At 51.6% G+C, this 17,450-nt stretch overlaps 2 protein-coding genes across 10 annotated transcripts in view; both read right to left on the reverse strand.

The window, feature by feature from the left end:
• Positions 1-17,450, reverse strand: part of SEC13 (SEC13 homolog, nuclear pore and COPII coat complex component) — a 534,021-nt gene that overhangs the window by 161,264 nt on the left and 355,307 nt on the right. The window lies entirely within an intron of this gene.
• The window catches only part of ATP2B2 (ATPase plasma membrane Ca2+ transporting 2), a 189,041-nt gene that overhangs the window by 137,898 nt on the left and 33,693 nt on the right, over positions 1-17,450 (reverse strand). Inside the window, exon 1 of one of the 9 annotated variants that reach the window (XM_050781436.1) lies at positions 15,039-15,143. The exons of the other annotated variants lie outside the window; for them this stretch is intronic. The gene's annotated coding sequence lies outside the window, so the exon portion shown is untranslated. Of the gene's footprint in view, positions 1-15,038; positions 15,144-17,450 lie in introns of those variants that run through there. 9 annotated transcript variants of the gene reach the window in all.

Consider the following 17,450-nt stretch of genomic DNA (forward strand, 5'->3'; position numbering starts at 1 on the left):
CACCTGCCCTAAGCAATGGGCACACAGGCCTGGGCAGCACATACAACCAGACCTGGCCTAGAGAGGTTGAGCAACACACCGGGGGCCACACAGCCAACTGAGACCAAAGGCCAGTGAGAATCTCCTCCTTGTTTTCCCAGCTCCAACGGTGTGACACTGACCAAGACTCTTTCTTCTCTGGGCATCAGTTTCCCCATGTGGGAAGTGAAGGGATTGGATTAGTACTCTCTGGAGTCCCTTCAGGCTCTGATGTGCCAAGCCCTTCAGAATCCAGGAGAACATTCTGACAATATTGGATTTATGCATTTCAGTTGCATCTTATTAGCATTTAAATGACTCTGTATTGTTACATTTCAATGACTCAAGAATAGGTTAGGGGTGCCTTAATAAAAAGTCTTTGCCAGAAGGGAGGCTGAGAGAGGAAGGAGCAATTTTTGTGTGTGCGTGGAGTTAATTTAACAAAGAAGGAATCTATCTTTCGAAGGAAGAATAAAAAACAAACAAAACAAATCCCCAAACCAACAGCTTTTCAAATCCTAACTGAAGGATGGTAGCTGGGACAGTCGTACATGAATTATGTGCTAAAAATAACTTCTGGATGCCAAATTTTTCTGTTTTAAGACATGCTGAATTTAATTGCTACCTTAATGTGTATTTTTAAGGTCACTTTTCCTTTGAACCATCAATGACTGATGTGGGGCACAAGTCCAGTTTGAAGATCCCCAGTGATGGAAGCCTAGCTCTGCCAGTTACTAGTTATGTGACTCGGGCAGGGCTCTTCACCCTCTGTGCCTTGGTTTAGCCTCCCCAACATGGAGACAACCCTACAGTCTACCTCACAGGGTTTTGTAAGGATTAATTGAGATAGAGCTAGCACAGTTTCTGGCAATGAGGAAACACTTGTTAAATGGTGACTGTCCTACGATAATTTAACTTACTCCCTGCCTCCAAAGGCTCCCAGACCAGCGTGTACCCCATAGTGCCGTATTTCAAAGGGAACTCAGCTCTGACTTTCCCATGCCCACCAGGCTCCTTGTCACCTCTCAGGTGGCTGGGGAGGCCTCCAGCTTGTTGGTACAGCAAACAAGGGTAGTTTCCCTTCTGTTCTGGTCTTGATGAACTACTTATAATTCCCATGAGGTAGGATATTTGCTTTCCTCTTCTGGCTGCAAATTCTGGCCTTTCTGTGGGGGCCCCATTGCCCCAGTGATGGGGAACTCTCTTCCTCTGTGCTGAGCCCAAGGAAACAGGTGAACTAAATGTTAGCAAATGTTCCTCCCTCATGGTTGCAATAAGGTTCACTTGTAGTCAGCTCATTGCAAGGGAGGGCCAACAGCTCCTCCCTTGTCTTCACCCAGAGAACCTTAGCCATTCTCTTAGATATCCCTCTCTGGGGGAGGCAATTTCCTCTGCATGTGTGCGTAAGGTGGGAGAGCCTGATGGTGAGTGTGGATGTAGGCGGGCATGCCAATGCGAGTGTGCTAGATCAGTGTGTCTGTAGGTTGTGTGTGAGTGCGGGGTGAGCGTGGGTGTGTTAGACCAGTGTGGGTGTGCAAGGCTTGTGTGACTGTGCAGGTTGAGTATGGGTATGTGGGGTGTGTGAGCATACAAGCCATATGTGGGTGCAGGGCTAGTGTGAGTGTGCAGGGCTAGTATAGATGTGCAAGGTGAGTGTGGGTGTGCAGCATCAGTGGGAGTACATTATGGTGGTTTTCTTAGTATGAGTGGGACAGGGTCTGGGGGCACACCTGTGTCAGAAGACGTGTGCAAATGCTGGTCCTAGAGTAGGCCAGCAAGTGACTGTGCTTTGTGTGTAGGAGAGAGGGTCCCTACGATGTACCAGTGGACATGTGGTTGGTGTGAGTGACCCCAAAGGACAAGGTGTGCCACACAGGTCTACTGGAGCATGTCAGCACGAGTGTGTGTGTGTGTGTGTGTGTGTGAGAGACAGACAGAGAGAGAGCAAGCCCAAGATATCTGTGCCACACCTGTCTCTGAGTGTGCAAGTCCCACGATGTATGAGTGCATGTGTGCATGTGCTCAAAGCTGAAGAAGACAATTTCACAAATTCTCACAGTCGAGGAGAGAGAACAGGGAAAGAGGAAGGGAACTGAAAATGAATACCTCGGAAGCAAATTTAGTGCTATTTTTAGACAACTCCTATTCTGTTAACCAGAAAAGGAAAATCTAAAAAAATATCCCACAGAAACTGCCTTGCATCAGCCTTGAAAGCACAGGTGGCAGAAGTAGGCCTAAGGGACAGGCAGCGACAGGGATCCAGGGCTTCTTGTGGAGCTTCTCACCCTCATGCCTGGCCTGAGGAAGGGGAGGTCCAGCCCTTACCTTCCCACCAGGGTCAACTCCCTCCACTGTCCTCTGTTCTCAGAGGAGCTGCCAATGTTAGATGGCAGGAAAAACCTTCCATTTCTGCTCATCCATCCATCCATCCATCCATCTATCCATCCATTCGTCCATCCGTCCATCTGTCTGCTTGACCATTAGCTGTCTGTCCATCTGTCAATCCATCAATCTTTCCATCCATCTGTTCATTCACCTACCCAATAAAACTAATGAACTGCATCTCAGGTCCTGCCCTGGGAACTGGGATTTTGAGGAGAGCAAGAAAGATGCTCAGATCCTCCTTCCTGCTGTTTAAGGTCTGCTCACTCTGCCACACAGAGCCCCCAAATAACCTCAACCCCATGGTCAGGATGTGCAGGCTGGGTCAAGGGATTTCTGCCAACTTTTGGTTCAGGTTACTCCTGGGAATCAGATACACTCAATTTTGATCTTGGCGTGATGACTATGATTAACAGCAATTGCTTAGCAAGTGCCTTCCGTGGCTGTGTGGTGTTGCTCTCCCCACTTCACAGGCAAGGAAACTGGGGCTCAGAGAGGACACAATGGCCATGACCATATGGGTAGGACTTGGCATAGTTTCAATATGTCTGCTCCATCCAAAGCCTCTGCCTTTCCTTTGTCCTTCACCAACTTGCCCTTCACCAACTTGCACTATGGCCCTTCCTGCCTCAGTCTCCTCTTCGGTAACGCAAGGGTGCAATCTGGACAGAAGCTCAGCGTTGAAAGGCTATTTTAGCCCCATCCTTGAGCATCCTTGCTTCTTGGGTCACACACAGTTCCCAGGGCTTCCCTGCTGCTGTCTTCTCTCTAGCAGAAATGGACATCCCAGTTGCAGGTCAAGTCGTGCTTGGCTGGAGGCCGAAGGAAGGAGAAATGCCCTAGAATCAGGGAGGCATGAGCTGACCAGAATTCACCTTCTGCCTGTGGCATCCACTGCCCACCCTTGGGCTTCTGACTGCAGTGTCTGTCTTCCAAAATTTGTACCCTTTATGTGCTCCATGTTTAGAAATAATTTCCTTAAAAAAATATTTATTGGGTTTCTAATGAAGCTAAAACACTAGCAGATGGAGGCAAGACAACCTGTTTGAGGCAGAAAAGTGTTGGGGAAGCTTCACTTTGGGCTGCAAGAGAGGGAACATGCAGTGGGAAGGCTGGGGATGGTGGCCCTGCCTGGGATGGGCCAGCGGCTCTGGACATTGCACTCTGGTTTCAGCTAAATGCCTCGGCCACATCCCAGCATCCTCTCTCACACTGCTCAACTCTTTCCCTACAGCTGCATTGAACTTCTTGAGGTCTTCTTTGCAGCACTGGCTGCCTCCAGCCTCCAGGTCCTAACTGGCCTAACTGGCCAACATGACACTGTCCTCTTCTGCCCTCATCCCCCTCATTCTCTCCTACTGTCTGCTCCATCCCTGTGGATTACAAGCTGAGGCTTGGAAGAAGAACAAAAAATGATAACAGCAACATCAACATCATTCCTGCTATGTGCTCAGCACTGCTTTATGCACTTAGCTTGTTTAATCCTTCACAACAATGCTTTGCACTGGTACTCCAGCCCCACCATTTATACAGGAGAAGACAGACTGAGTGTGCAGTGATTGGTGTAAGGTCTTATGGTTAAGGGGTGGCAGGGTCAGCCCTCTCTCACACACAGTCACTCTTAACAGCAACCTAGGCTCACACCCTTCTATCCAGTGGACCGATTTCCTTGCTGTTTTTTCTTTCTGGTTTCTACAGTTCACACAGGGTTCTTCTGCGGTCAGTGTTCTGACCACACACAACAGGTCACTGGCAGGTTGGTGAGGCCTCAGGCTTCACCTCTGACCGTGGAGGGCTGGGGCCCAGGGAGCTGTCTCTGGGAATGAAGTGCTGATGGATGGATGGAGGTGGGTGCTGGGGAGGGATTGGGTAGCTGAGGTCAGGGAACCTGATAACCACAGGCCCCTCTCTCCCCAGCAGGTTGACCAACCTAGGCTGGGAGTGAGAGCTGTCCATGTGGTCCTGGTGCTGAAAGACAGTACCCCTGGGGAGGACAAAGCTGTCAGTGGGGAACTGGCTCCACTGGGAGCTGTCCTCGAGGGCACAGTGCTGATTAGGGAGGTGGAGGTGGGCGTTAGGGACAACATGTGAAGGAGCTGTCCACACGCTGAGGTGCTGACACAGAGTAGAATATTATTAAGCGCCCCTAGGAACTCTCCAGGACAGCAACGCTGATCAATGAAGAGTGGGGTTGGGAAAGCCAAGGCAAAGGTGCAAATGCCTCCCAACACCTAGGGTGCTGGGTGTGGGTGCTGGGGAAGGCACTGGGCCTTTTCCATGAGTTCTGTGAGTAAGATGGCGAGCTGACCCCATATTTTAGTGCTGATGCTCAAAGCCTGTTTTTTAGGCTTTGAGGGGGCAGGCCTGAGCTAACAAAATGATACTGTGTGAAAGGTGACTCAGGGTCACTGAAGTGCATGCACTGAGGACCCATCTCAGTCCATCAGTGCCATCTGCCACTGATGCCAGAAATTCCACCATTAGTGATTCATTCTTTTGCACCGTGCGTGGTCCTTTCCCTATGGTTTCTGCCAGACCTGGGAGCATATTTAAGTGGTAGCATCTCAGTCTGACTGAGCTTAGTAAATTATTTCCTCCATGGGGTGAGGGAGGAAAAACTCACCCACAGAGGTCCCAGGGGATGTGTCTAAGTTGAGAGATTGCTTTTGAACAGTTGAGTGAATTCTTTGGGTCCAGATCAGAAAAACAGGAAGCTAAGGCTTGGGGGAAAGTCTTCCTGTGTTCCAAGAATGCAGATGCTAGGAAATCTAGCTATATTGAGAAAGAGAGATTAAAACAGCAGAAAGTAGGACTCTTGGATTCAAAGGAGTGAGGAAATGAGAATGATGCAGGTACCAGCAGGGATTTGCGTATGTGCATGGGTGGAAGTGTCTTTTAGCTTCTATTTCTCACTACTGTGGCCAGACACTGTTCTACTTCTTCTAGGCTAAAGCAGAGGTACCCCTGGTTTGGTGACTGTGCACTCATCTTCCACACTTGAGCCCGGGTTATCTCCACCCAGAGTCGCCTTGGCAGAAAGCCAGAGATCTCTGTGAGGCTACTGACTTGGCCTCAGATCTGAAGGAGGAAAATCAAAAGGCCAGGAAGCCAGAGGAGCAGCTGAGGGCACGTGGGGATAAGCAGAGGTTTGCACTTGGGTCTGCATCCTCCCTCATGGTAAAGGTGTTCTCTCCTTCCTCTCCTGATAAAATCTTCTCTGGGTGGAGCTCAAGGACCCCAGAACAGAGCTTCTCAAAGTGGTTCCCTGAGGGCTACCTATGTTGGCATCACTTGAGGGCTGGTTAAAATACAGGTCTGCAGCCCCCATCCTGCAGAGATGAATGAGCGGATGGTTGGGGCTGTGAATTTTAAATGAGCAGAACTCTTGTCCTCGTGCTTTGGGGCTCCTGTTCCACCTTCTCTAGACTTCCTTCCTCTTGTAGCCCACACTTTCATGGTTTTGGGTTCTAAAGTCCTGCCTTGCTTTTGTGACTCAGTCTGTGGCTCAAAATAATCTCCAACTCCCTGGCCCTAACCACCCAAATGCCACCTCTTGGTAGGCCAGACCCTTGGGTGGCTTCTGGTGAGGAACCCCACTGGCAAACTCCAGGGCCCTTTTCAGTCTTCACATCCCTGCCCACAGCTGATGGCACCTCCCTTCCTTCTTCCCACTCTCCTGTGCTTCTCTAACCATGTCTGCCCAGGACTCTATGGCTTCTCTGTTTTGGGGTAACTGTAGGTTTCCCCATGGTCCTGCCCTCTTAATGCCTTGCCTCTCCTTGGGCAATGCCACCCATCTGGCATCAACTTTCACCCTAACAAGGGTGGTTCCCAGACTGACCTTTCCACCATGGCCTTTCTCCCAAACTCCAGAACCGACCTTTCTGTGGCTGCCAAATGCCCCCTCCAAAAGTCCTCCAGGCCCTCAGGCTCTCCTAAATCTCCTCATTCTTTTGTGACCCCTGTGTTGCTTAGGGTATCCACAGCACTCTCTGGGCCACCCTTGACTCTAATCCTTCCCTCATGTCCAGCCCAGTGACCAGACCCAGGAAGCATCAGCATAAAGGCTCAGCCTAACTCCTTTTCCTCACCTCCCCAGGCTCCCGACTCTGGTTTAGGCTCCTCATCCACAGCCCCTCAGCCCCCGGCTCTCTAGCCTTACACCCTCCTTCACTGACCCCAGAGTGAAGCTGACAGTGACTGCCATTTACAGAGTGGCTTCTGCATGTCAGAGGCTGTGTGGGGCTCTGCTCATACCTTATCCCTCAACAACCCCATGAGGTAGGTATTATTATGCATATTTTACAGATGAGGAGACTGAGGCTCAGAGAGGTAAAATAACATTACACTCAAGCTCACACAGCTAATGGGGAGTGACAGATATGGGAGTAGAACTGGGTTTGTCTGACTCTGAAGCCAACACATTATGCTGCCTTTTGGATTTGAGCATGTCTGTCTGTGGATTAAAAATTTTCACTGGCTACCAGTGCCTATTTAAGAGAACATATTCATGACTACAGCTTCTCATATCCCACCTGACTGGCTCTGAACTGGCCTCTCTGGGGTCTGAGCTGGCCTCCCTGGGGTCTGAGTTGGTGTATCTGGAGTCTGGTCTAAGTGAACACCCAGTGTTGGGTCCTACTGAGGGACCTTATGGTCCTTGCCATTTTCTGAACAACTCATGCAAGTTCCTGCCTTCCAACTTTTGCATATATGTTCCCTGGATCCAGAATGGTCTACCACCTGCTTTTCCATTAATCCAAACCTCACTCTTCAAGATCTAGTCCTCATGCCAACTTCTCTCTGAAGTTATCTCCAATTCCCCCGCTCCAAATTCCAACTCTCTTTCCTCTGCCAGCCTGTCACGTGTGGTTCACTCCTAACTCCATACCTTGACCCTCCATCTGCTGCCTTGGGGTGGGTTTTGCCAGCTTGCCTCCCCAACTAGGCCCTGAGCTCCCCAGGAACAGGGCTTCCCTAGTCCCCAGCACAGAACGGGCCTCCACCAACTCTGGTGCCATGACTGAGAAAGCAGTTGGACTATGGAATGACACTGGAAGCGAGGAATCTTAGGGTGACACCTGCCTTTCAAAGCAGACACTGGCCAACCAGGTGGTAGGAATAACTTATGCCAAATGCATCCTTGCTGAGGGCCAGACACGTGCCCCACTTTACAGGCATCAAACCAGCAAATCCACCCCTGAACCCCAGGAAGGAGCTTCTATTGGTATCCCCTTTCACAGATGAGCAAATGGAGGCTTTGCAAGATTAAAGAGGTTGCGCGGGGTCACATAATTGTTGGATTGGAGCCCAGGAAGGCTGCTTTCAGAGCCCCTGCTCTGGATCACAGTGTTACACAGTGGCCCCTCAGGCAGTGGAACACACTGGTGCATGTGGGTCAAGAGTGGGGAGATGTCCTAGTCCTCTGGGCTACCCTGGCCAGGCCCATGTCTCTGCCACATCCAGTGCTGGGTCCCACTGAGGATCCTTATGGTCCAGCCTTTGTTCTTTTCTCCTTTGCCTATTCTCCATTTGTCCCTGAAACCTGGAGGTCAGGGCCAGGACACTCTAATCTGCCAGGAAGCAGCCCTTGGGCCCAGTCCCAGGGACCAGGTGGGGTGTGATGGGGCACATGCCACTGCCTACCTCAAACTCATCCTCTGCGTCGGCTGTCCTGGCCTCACAGTTGCCCCACTGGCAGCCCTAAGCCCCAGACCCCAGACCCTGGAATCCCATGCCCTGTGCACATGCTGATTAGTGACCATCCTGGCTGAAGTGTGACCATGGGGGGCCCGACTAGCTCTGCAGCTCTTCCCCTGACTTGGCATGTGGCTGTCCCTGGCCACTGCGGAGACGAGCAGAATCCACCCGGCACCTTGAACAGATGGTGCCACTTCTAAAAATAACACCGCACCACACTCCCCAGCACAGCCGAGTCCTCGCGACAGAAGGGGGTGCGGGTGGGGGTGGGGGCTGCTAGCTGTGCTCACCAGCCATCTGCGTGGGGACAGATGCGAATGCAGCCTCCCGGGGGATGAGGGCCCAGGGGACCCTAGCCTTGCTGAAGCTGCACAGAGCCAAGGACTTGATGCTGAGGCTCCAAGCCCCCCAAATAAAAGCAAGCCCGGACACTGCGGGGTACAGCTTGGCTCCCTCCATTCCCACAGTCTATGGCCCCCACAGCAGCCCTATCTCCACATCATGGCATGACCAAGATCGCTATCTGGAATGCCCTCTCCTCTCTTCTCTGCCTGTTACCACCTTCTCCATCTCAGGGTCCCTAGATCTGCAACACCCAGGGCCATCTCCTCCTGGGAATTTCCTCCATCCCCAGAAGCCTCTACCTTCTATGGAAACCACTTAAGTCAGCTCTCTGGCCTTAGTTGTCATTTCTCTGAAATGGGGACAATCACAGCCCCTCCCTCCTAGGGTTTTTGGGAGGAAAATGTGAGTTAATGCAGGGCACAGGGCTCAGCCCAGAGCTTGGCCAGTGAGAGACACTAGAAAATGGGATGACAGTGATTTCTAGATGGGGAAATGGAGTCCCTGAGTTGGAAGGCTCTGGCACAAGGCCACGGAGCAGGTGCTGGCAGAGCTGGGCTCAGGCCCAAGGCCAGTCAGAGGCCTCACCTCCCTAAGCCTGCTACCCACCTCTACTCCAGGGATGGATGCTCCAGGAATATGTCCCACCTTCATCCTTGGGCCACATTTTCCCTGAGTGCCAGGCCCTTCTCTAATCTTGGGCTGGCCTGGGGAGGCCTAAGGGATCCCTTGAAGATACTCTGTCCTCACGACTTGCCAAGAACCAGCCCCAAGCCTCCTCTCCCCTGAGCCCTGGTGCGACTCCTTCAGCTTCTAAAGCAGGTTCAAGTCCTGCCCAGATCCCTCGGCCAGAATGTTTAAGAGCTCAAGTGCCAAAGTGCTTTCAAAGCTCTAGGAGACCCCAAACCTCAGACTCTGCAAGAATTCATATCCAGCAGCCTCTCCTTGCCCCTAGCAATGGCCCCGCCAAGCTCTGCTCCCTTCTGCTTTCTCAGTCTTGCAGTTGCCTCCTTTTTCTGAAGTCCTGGGTCTGATGACATGTAACTTGGCAGAGAAGGGGTGGGAGGTGCTGTTTGCTTCCCTCTTTCCCAGTGGGGCACAGCCCCAGCTCCTCCAGCAACATCCTTCTGCATTTCAAAATTCCCCTGAATCCCAGGCCTTGTGTCATGCTGCCTCTAGGATCTGTCCTCTGTGAGACATGATCTAGGAGAGTTTAGGTTTTGGGTTTAAGATGTGGGGTTGGAACCTAGGTTCAAATCTCCAAGTCAAAGGATCTTTCTCCAGCCTACCATACTTACCCCCTGCCCCTGTAGATATTTTAGTCCTGAGACCTCCTGCTTTGTAACATTCAAATCACGTCTTCACTACTTCTGACTCTTTGTTACAAGGGACCGACAAGGTCGGAGCTGCCACCTCTGTTTCTCTCTCCAGGTTTGGGCCTGCTACGAAATGGGTGCTAGGTTGGGGGACGTGTGCAGGTATATGCATCTCTAGTGGCTGACCCAGATCCTGATGGCACCAGGCCTACATTGAGTTGGTCCCTGACCACCAGGTCCTTTACTGTGATGGTACCCTCAGAAGAAGAGGTCACTTCTAGAACAGAGGCCACCAAAAGGGAACAGTGTTTACAAAGCTCAGAAGAGGCCCTGATTCCCCAAACCTGCTTGAATCCAGAGACCAGGAGGGACCTTAAAGGTCAACATTCCTGTGATGCCTAAGCCCTTTACAGCATCTCTGTTAAGTCCTGCTTGTGTTTGCATGCCCCCCTTGATAGGGAGTTCACTCTCTCTGTCCATGACAGTCTGTGTCAATGCTGGTGGTCACGAAGCTTTTTAGGTTGAACTGAGATTTTCTTCTTACTAACATTTTTTGTTGTTTTACATTTACTGAGTGTTTTATGACCTACTATCAGGGCAGCACAGAATAGCCCTGCTCCCTCTTGTTCACTGGAGTTCATGTCTGCGTGCGCATGCATAGATGCGTGTCTGTGCAGGCCAGGGTGTGTGTGGTTGTGTATAAGCTAGCCTGCACACGCCTGAGTGGGGTGGGTGTTGAGGTGTGTAGAAAGTGTGTGCATTTCAGAAATAAGACTCTGTCTAGACTATGTGTGTGTGGTGGGGTGTGAGGAAGCAATTAGGGCGAACAGTTTTACTACCTGGAGTGGGGGTCTTAGTGTCTCAGTTTGGAAGGTGGATGGGTAGCAAAAAAGGAGGCACCCGTGAAGACTCCAGAAGAGAATAAAAGGCTAACCTATGGCAGAAACCTCATCACTGCCTCTGGAGCTGTCTGCAGGGTGGCCCCTGAACTCCCAAACCATGCCAACAGATGACTTTAGCTTTCAGGAAAATCTGCCATTCAGGTTTACCCTGAACCCAATGACAGCGACAACAAAATGGAATTATATGAGTGTTCATAAGATGCTTTTCAGTTTTAAGCTCAAAAGGATCCATTGACCATTTCCATTTCACATGTAAGAAAACTAAGGCTAGAGAGATCAGGGGCCTGCACTGGGTCCCAGAGATAGTGATATCTCCAGGGGGTGACTGTGCAGCTCACAGTCATGCACAGAGCATGCAGCCCCACGACTGGTTACCCCCACCGTGGGTGGATGGGCATCGGGCAAGCCCAGTAATGAGGTCTGCCGTTAGCTGTTCCTACTCCACCTTCTTCCCTCTTTGGCCTCACTTTCCCCACCTGAAAACTAAAGAGGTTGGGCTAGATGGCTTCTAAGAGACTTTTACATGCTGATTTGTGATAAGTCTTTGACACTGAATTGGAGCCCAGGGGAGGGGGCCTCTCTGGTCATGACACCCTCAACCTCTACTTTGATGGGCATGTCTGTGTCCTTGAATCAGACAGAGTAATATTCTGGCCACTGAAACATCTATGTGGGGACATTTTCTTGTTTCAATAATAAAAAACCAACTCAGAGCTGCCTTGTGGACCACTGGTTATGCCTTAGCACAGGCTATTCCCTGCCTTCTGCTTCTCTGTTTGGTGGACTCCTATTGACCCTTCAGAGCCCTGCTCCAGGGACCCCTTCCTGAGTAAATCCTATGCTAACCCCACTCTCCAGGCAGTCAGCTGATCCCTCCATGGGGCGTGATCATTCATGCCCTTTAGGGTTCAACCATCCTTGAGTTCCCAGCACACCTGGCAGACACAGTTGACACATGACAAAAGCTAGCTGAGTGAGTACGTGGAAAAGTGGCCGTGGAAACCTGTGGCTGGACCCCAGAAACTGGGAAAGAACAAGATTTCCTGGGTCAGGACTCATCCACTCCTTCCACACTTATGTTTGAATACAAAGGCAGGAGAACATGCATTGGGCACGTGCTGTGTACCCAGCCCCAGCCTCCAGGTAGGATAGAAGCTGTTACTGAACCGGAGGAAACGAGGTGACATTTTTGGCAGGGAGATGGCCAACATTGTAATGGCGTTGGAGTAGCAGCGGCAGTCACAGAGATGAACATCAAAGTTTTATAACCACCCCCTGCTGCTCCTCGTCTCCACCTTTTCCCCGGGCAGCATCTCAATAATCCTGCTCTCCCCTGGTCCCAGGAAGGTACCCTTATTAAGCTGAGGTTCAGGGAGGTGGGATGACTGGCCAAGGTCACACAGCCAGGGAATGGCCTGACCAGGATTTGCATTAGAACCTGCGTCCCAAGGCTGTGCACATGACCTCGGCACTCAATAGACTCCTGGATCTGGAAGGAGCACTAACGGGGCTGCCCTTTGGTGGAGATGCCAGGGAAGTGGGAGGCGGGGTTCTGGGGGAGACAGAAACACAGGGCCGCCCTACTTCCCTCCTCTCCGCCAGTGTCCATGTGGGCTGTGGGACAGACAGGAGGACGCTTTCAGGGTACCTCCAGCTCAGCATCCACTAAGGGAACCCCTGGTGGGAGGCTTCTCTCTTAAGGGGCTGACAGGTGCAAGGCCAGGGCCCTTAGTGGGGCACAGTGCAGGGGCCATGGCTGGCCCAGCGGGCTGGGTGTGAGGGGTGGGAAGCAGATGGCAGCCCCTTCCTGTTTGGAAGAAGTCAAGGATGAAATTCTGGCACCATCAGCCTGGCCGCATCACCTGCTGTTAGGAACGGCCCCGGGCCAGAGGGCTGGCGGCCACCCAATGTTGATTTGCTGACGCATGGCAGGCCCCAGGGAGGAGCGGCCACCAGCCCAGCCCTCTCCTACAGCACTGTTATCTTGTTATAAATAATTACTGTTATTTGAGGGAATTCATCACAGTACAGCCTCCTTTGTCTCACCTGTAACCCTGGAAAGTGGGAGCAAGGTTCCCATTTGACAGATGAGGGGACTGGGGCTCCAAGGGGACAAGTAACCTGCTTGACACAGGTCACTCAGACAGTGCTGGGACCAGGGTGAGACCAGTGAGGTGCTGAAGGAGTAAAATGAAAGGCAGGTCTCGTCTTGGGTTCCTACCAGTGCCAAGTCCTGCTCCCCCTGCCATCTGTCTGCCTTGCCATTTAAGTCAGCCTGAGGTACTCATGGGCCCACTTGCTCCACCCCACCCCAAACAAAGGGCAGAGACTGAAAACTGACAAAGAGATTTCAAACACACTTTGGTAGTTTTGTGGATGATGCAGCTGTTAAGAGAGTCTAAGGAATACCTGGAGCTATAAAAGATGTTCAAAGCTAATATCTCCACGTGCACTGAGTAGTGATGAATTTCAGGGGAAATTGTTCATTTCTTATTTCCACTCATCTCGCAAACTTTTGCTGTGGCTCGACTTTGATGTGTAATGCAGTGTGGATGGAGAGGAACCAGACACAGCCCTTGTCCTCAGAAAGCCTGGTACTGCTCCCTCGTAACTTGGCATGGGGCCCGCACATGATAACAACTGAATAAAATTAATGATAATAAGTTAACATTTATGGAGCACTCTCTATGCGCCAAGCCCTGCAAGAGGCATTTTCTACACATCATCTCATCCGATCCACATCACAACTCTATGAGGCAGGTATTCTTATTATCCCCATTTTATAGAAAAGAAAACTAAGGCAAGTAACTTGCCCAAGGTCACTCAGAACACAGCAGAGCTGGGATGGATACTCAATACAGCATTTGTTAGGTGAAGGAATGAAAATACAAGAAGTCATGCAGGGAGGCTAGGTAAATATAAGAGTGATATGATTTGTTAAGCGTGGCTCAAGGCCGGTGCAAAGAGCCCTGGAAGCTCCAGAAGCCAGTGTCAGGCCCCCCGAGGGGGTCAGGGAATTCTCCATGCTTTTGGGCACACTTGGGCTGCAGACTTCCAGGAAGGGGGTGATGGTGACAGCAGCTGTATCAGATAGCAGTGCAAGGAGGCTCCAGTTTCTCTCTCTCTCTGAGCCTGACCACGTGCTCCATCTACAAAAATATCCCAGGCCAGCAGCCCCTTTCACTCTGAGAAAGTGGGTTCCAAGACAGGATAGACTTGAGCAGGTATGAAAGGAGGGGCAGTTCTTCCTGGGCTAGCCAGGCAAGGATCTGCCCTGAGCCCTCTTCCTCCCTCAAGCCTTTGGGGGGAGGGTTGCCGATGGACACCCTGACACCCAAGCCTCCCAGCTCGCGCCTTGGTTGCCTGGCAACCACGCAGGATGTCACTCACACCAAGCTCAGGTTTCAGGAGCCCAGGCCCAGGTGAGGGTGTCAGTATATAATAATAGAACAGCCCAGCCCCCACAGAGGTTGCTTAAGATAGGCAGATCTCAGTGCTGGGCAGGGCCTGAGTGGTCCTGTGGTCATTTTGCAGATGGGAAAACAGACCTGGGAGGGAAAAGGAATCACTTGAAGTGACCCAGGGAGTTATCAAGGAAGGCAGGGCTGTCTCTGACGAGGAGGTTGAAATAGAAATAGCAGTTCAGAAAGTGACAACAATGACAAGTATAGCTGCCACCTTCAGGGCCTGGGCCTATGTACCTTCTGCCACTGTTGCCCATCTCACCCTCAAACAAGACAGGTGTAGGTGTTGTTTTCATGCCCACTATATAGATGGGGAAACTAAGGCTCAGAGAGATTGAGCAACCTACTTAAAATCACCTAGCTGGTGAATGGCAGAGGTCAGATCTGAACCCAGGCCAGTGTGAAGCTCCAAAGTCTGTGAGCTTCACCCTGAGCTACACTGTCCCCAAGGACTAATGAGTTAAGTACAGGACTGAGGGACCTGCCTCCCAGGTTGACTTTGATCTCCTCAGTAACACTGGGGCAGGGGGTGAGGAGTATGCTGGGCTCAGAGGGTTAAATGGTGGTCCCAGGATGAGCTAAGCAGTAGGTGGGGATGAAGGATTTCCTATGTCTCTCTGGCTTCAACGTCTGGGTGTGACCCACTGTGCCAAGTTCACTGGCAGAGTCCTGGGGTTGTGCCCCTCTGCCAGGCCTCGGGGCAGCTCTGCCTCAGCTTCCTCCAGCCTGGTGAGACTTCCAAGGGGACAGGACCCCACTTCCCAGCCCCCAAGAGAGTCAGCAAGCCCCAGCACAGAGCAGTGACCTTTGATTCCAGGCCACTGGACCTATCCCTCAGTCCCCCCACCCCCATGTCTCGTAACCCGAGACAGGGACATGCAGGTTGCCATGGCGACAGCACATCGGATACTGACCTGGGACCCACTGGCAGCAAGGGGGACGACAGGCCTTGCCTCAGAGCGATGGCTGGAGGGGTGGAGAACGGGGGTCTGGGGGGCCCTGCGGCAGCCCTGGTTGTTCTCTGGGCCAGGCCAGGCACAAGCTGCTATTTATAATTCTGCTGAATGGGCCCAATAACCCGATCCGCAGTCCGACCTGCCCAGTCCAACTTGCCCGGGAAGCCCAGCAGCCACACACAATCTGCTCAGGAGCCTCCTCCCTGCCCCCGGCACAGTGTCTCCGGCACCCAGCTGTGAGGGTGGAGGTGAAGGCCAGGGTGCAGGAGCCCCTCTCCCCACCATTAGCCTCAGCACACACCCCTCTGGTCCAATCCCACCCTCTTCCCTGTGTTCCAGGCCACAGAGGGCTACAGCTTGGACTTTGGTTTTAAAAGGGGTTCAGGAAACCTGTGTGTGTGTGTGTGTGTGCGCGCGTGTGTGCGTGGGCGTGTGCGTGTGCGTGTGTATGTGTGTGTGTGTTCTAGGAAGCCTCTTACTGGAGGGAGTTGAGCAGAGGGAGGGTAGGGGAGGAGGAGAAAGAGAAAGGAGAGAAAGACACAGTAAGGCAGAGAAGAACTTGAGAGGCTAGGAGTGGGAGGGGAGGGAGGGAGGAAAGGAGGCAGAAGAGGGAGAGGGGAGAGAAGCAGAGGCTAACTTCGAAACAGAAATTGATATTACCATGAAAAATGATAGACAAGGAAGGTGATGAATATGTTAATTAGTGTGATTTGATCATGCCATATTGTGTGTGTGTGTATATCAAAGTATCATGTTGTCCCCCATAAATGTAAACAATTATGATTCATTAATTTAAAAAAAGTAATACTAATTTTCTGTTAAAAAAAGAGATACATCAAGATCTAAGAAGGGAGGGAGAGGGAGGGACGCAGAGACAGAGGAAGATACAGTGGAACTGAAGCCAAGACACAGAGACCGAAGCAGGGAGATGGGAGCCAGGAGGCCCGGAGGCAGGAGTGAGGGCAGTGGCCGAGCTCTGAGCCTGCCCTCTTGCCACCTGCTGGTCTTTGGTCAAGGCACTGGTTCAGAAGCCCAAATGCAAAGATGAGTCGGGTCTCAGGAGAGTCCAGTGACCCATGTGCCAGGGGAGAGAGGGCCTGGGTCTGTGGTGCCTGCACTGTCTGCCCAGACCTCTTGTGGCGGGGGACGCTGTAGGGCAGGGCAAGGACTGTTCCAAGGTTGCAGGATCCTGGCCTGAAATGGCATAGCTCCCGAGGCTTGCGGGGCTGTCCGCCCTCAGATTCGGGTTATTTTGGGAGCTGAGCAGCCAAAACACACCCCTCTTCTCTTGTTCGAGGGCCAGTGGCTGCTGACTCAAAATATTCTCTCAAGGAAACTGTCTCCCCGAAATCCAATGTCACTTCTAGGAGGCCTCCCCTGATTCTCCCAGAATTAATTGTCTGCCTGGTTTCTACCTTCTGTGCAGTGGATCCTGGGGAACTACAGACAGGTAAACATCTCCCACCAGACTGAGCAGGGGTTGATTCAGGTTCCCCGGGTTTCCCCAGCACCAAGTGCAACATCAGACACACACAAGTTGCTTAAGTGACAATCCTACAGTAGCAGTGTCAGCTAACGTTTATTACACAAGAACCTGATGTGTGCTGCCTCATTTATTATCTCAGTAGCCCCAGTTGTAGGATCTTCAGCAGGTCCCATTTTACAAAGGAGGAAACTGAGGACCCATATTGGCAAGTTGTTGAACCAAGATCTAACCTAAGCGTGTCTGATTTCAGAACCCATTTACATGACCACCAGGCATACAGCCTCCCCTGTGCTAATGATCATCTCCATGTCTGTGTCTCTGCTCAGGAACCTTCTATGGCTCCCCAGTGCCCCTAAGATTAAGTCCAAACATCTGGCCTAATGCTGGTTCCTTTCCTCTATTTGCCTTGTCCTTTCAAGTCTCACTCTCTCTTGCCCTATCTCTTACTTCTAGGTCCCCTTCTCTTATTCTCTGATTTGTTCACTCCACAGTCATTTAATGAGTACCTACTGTGTGTCGAGCATACTGTACTTGCCTCCACACTTGATTCTGTTAGGGAAGACAGACTATGAAAAGTGCTATGAAGAGCAGTGGTGGGCCAGGCGTAGTGGCTCACGCCAGTAATCCCAGCACTTTGGGAGGTGGAGGCAGGTGGATCACTCGAGGCCAGGAGTTTGAGACCAGCCTGGCCAACAGGGTGAAACCCTGTCTTTATTTAAAATGCAAAAATTAGCTGTGTGCAGTGGTGTACACCTGTAATCCCAGCTACTCAGGAGGCCGAGGCACGAGAATCACTTGAACCCAGGAGGCAAGTTTGCAGTGAGCCAAGATCGCACCACTGCACTCCAGCCTGGGTGACAGAATGAGGCTCTGTCACACAAAAA

The sequence above is a fragment of the Macaca thibetana genome, chromosome 2, assembly GCF_024542745.1.
Source record: "Macaca thibetana thibetana isolate TM-01 chromosome 2, ASM2454274v1, whole genome shotgun sequence".
Lineage (NCBI taxonomy): Eukaryota > Metazoa > Chordata > Mammalia > Primates > Cercopithecidae > Macaca > Macaca thibetana.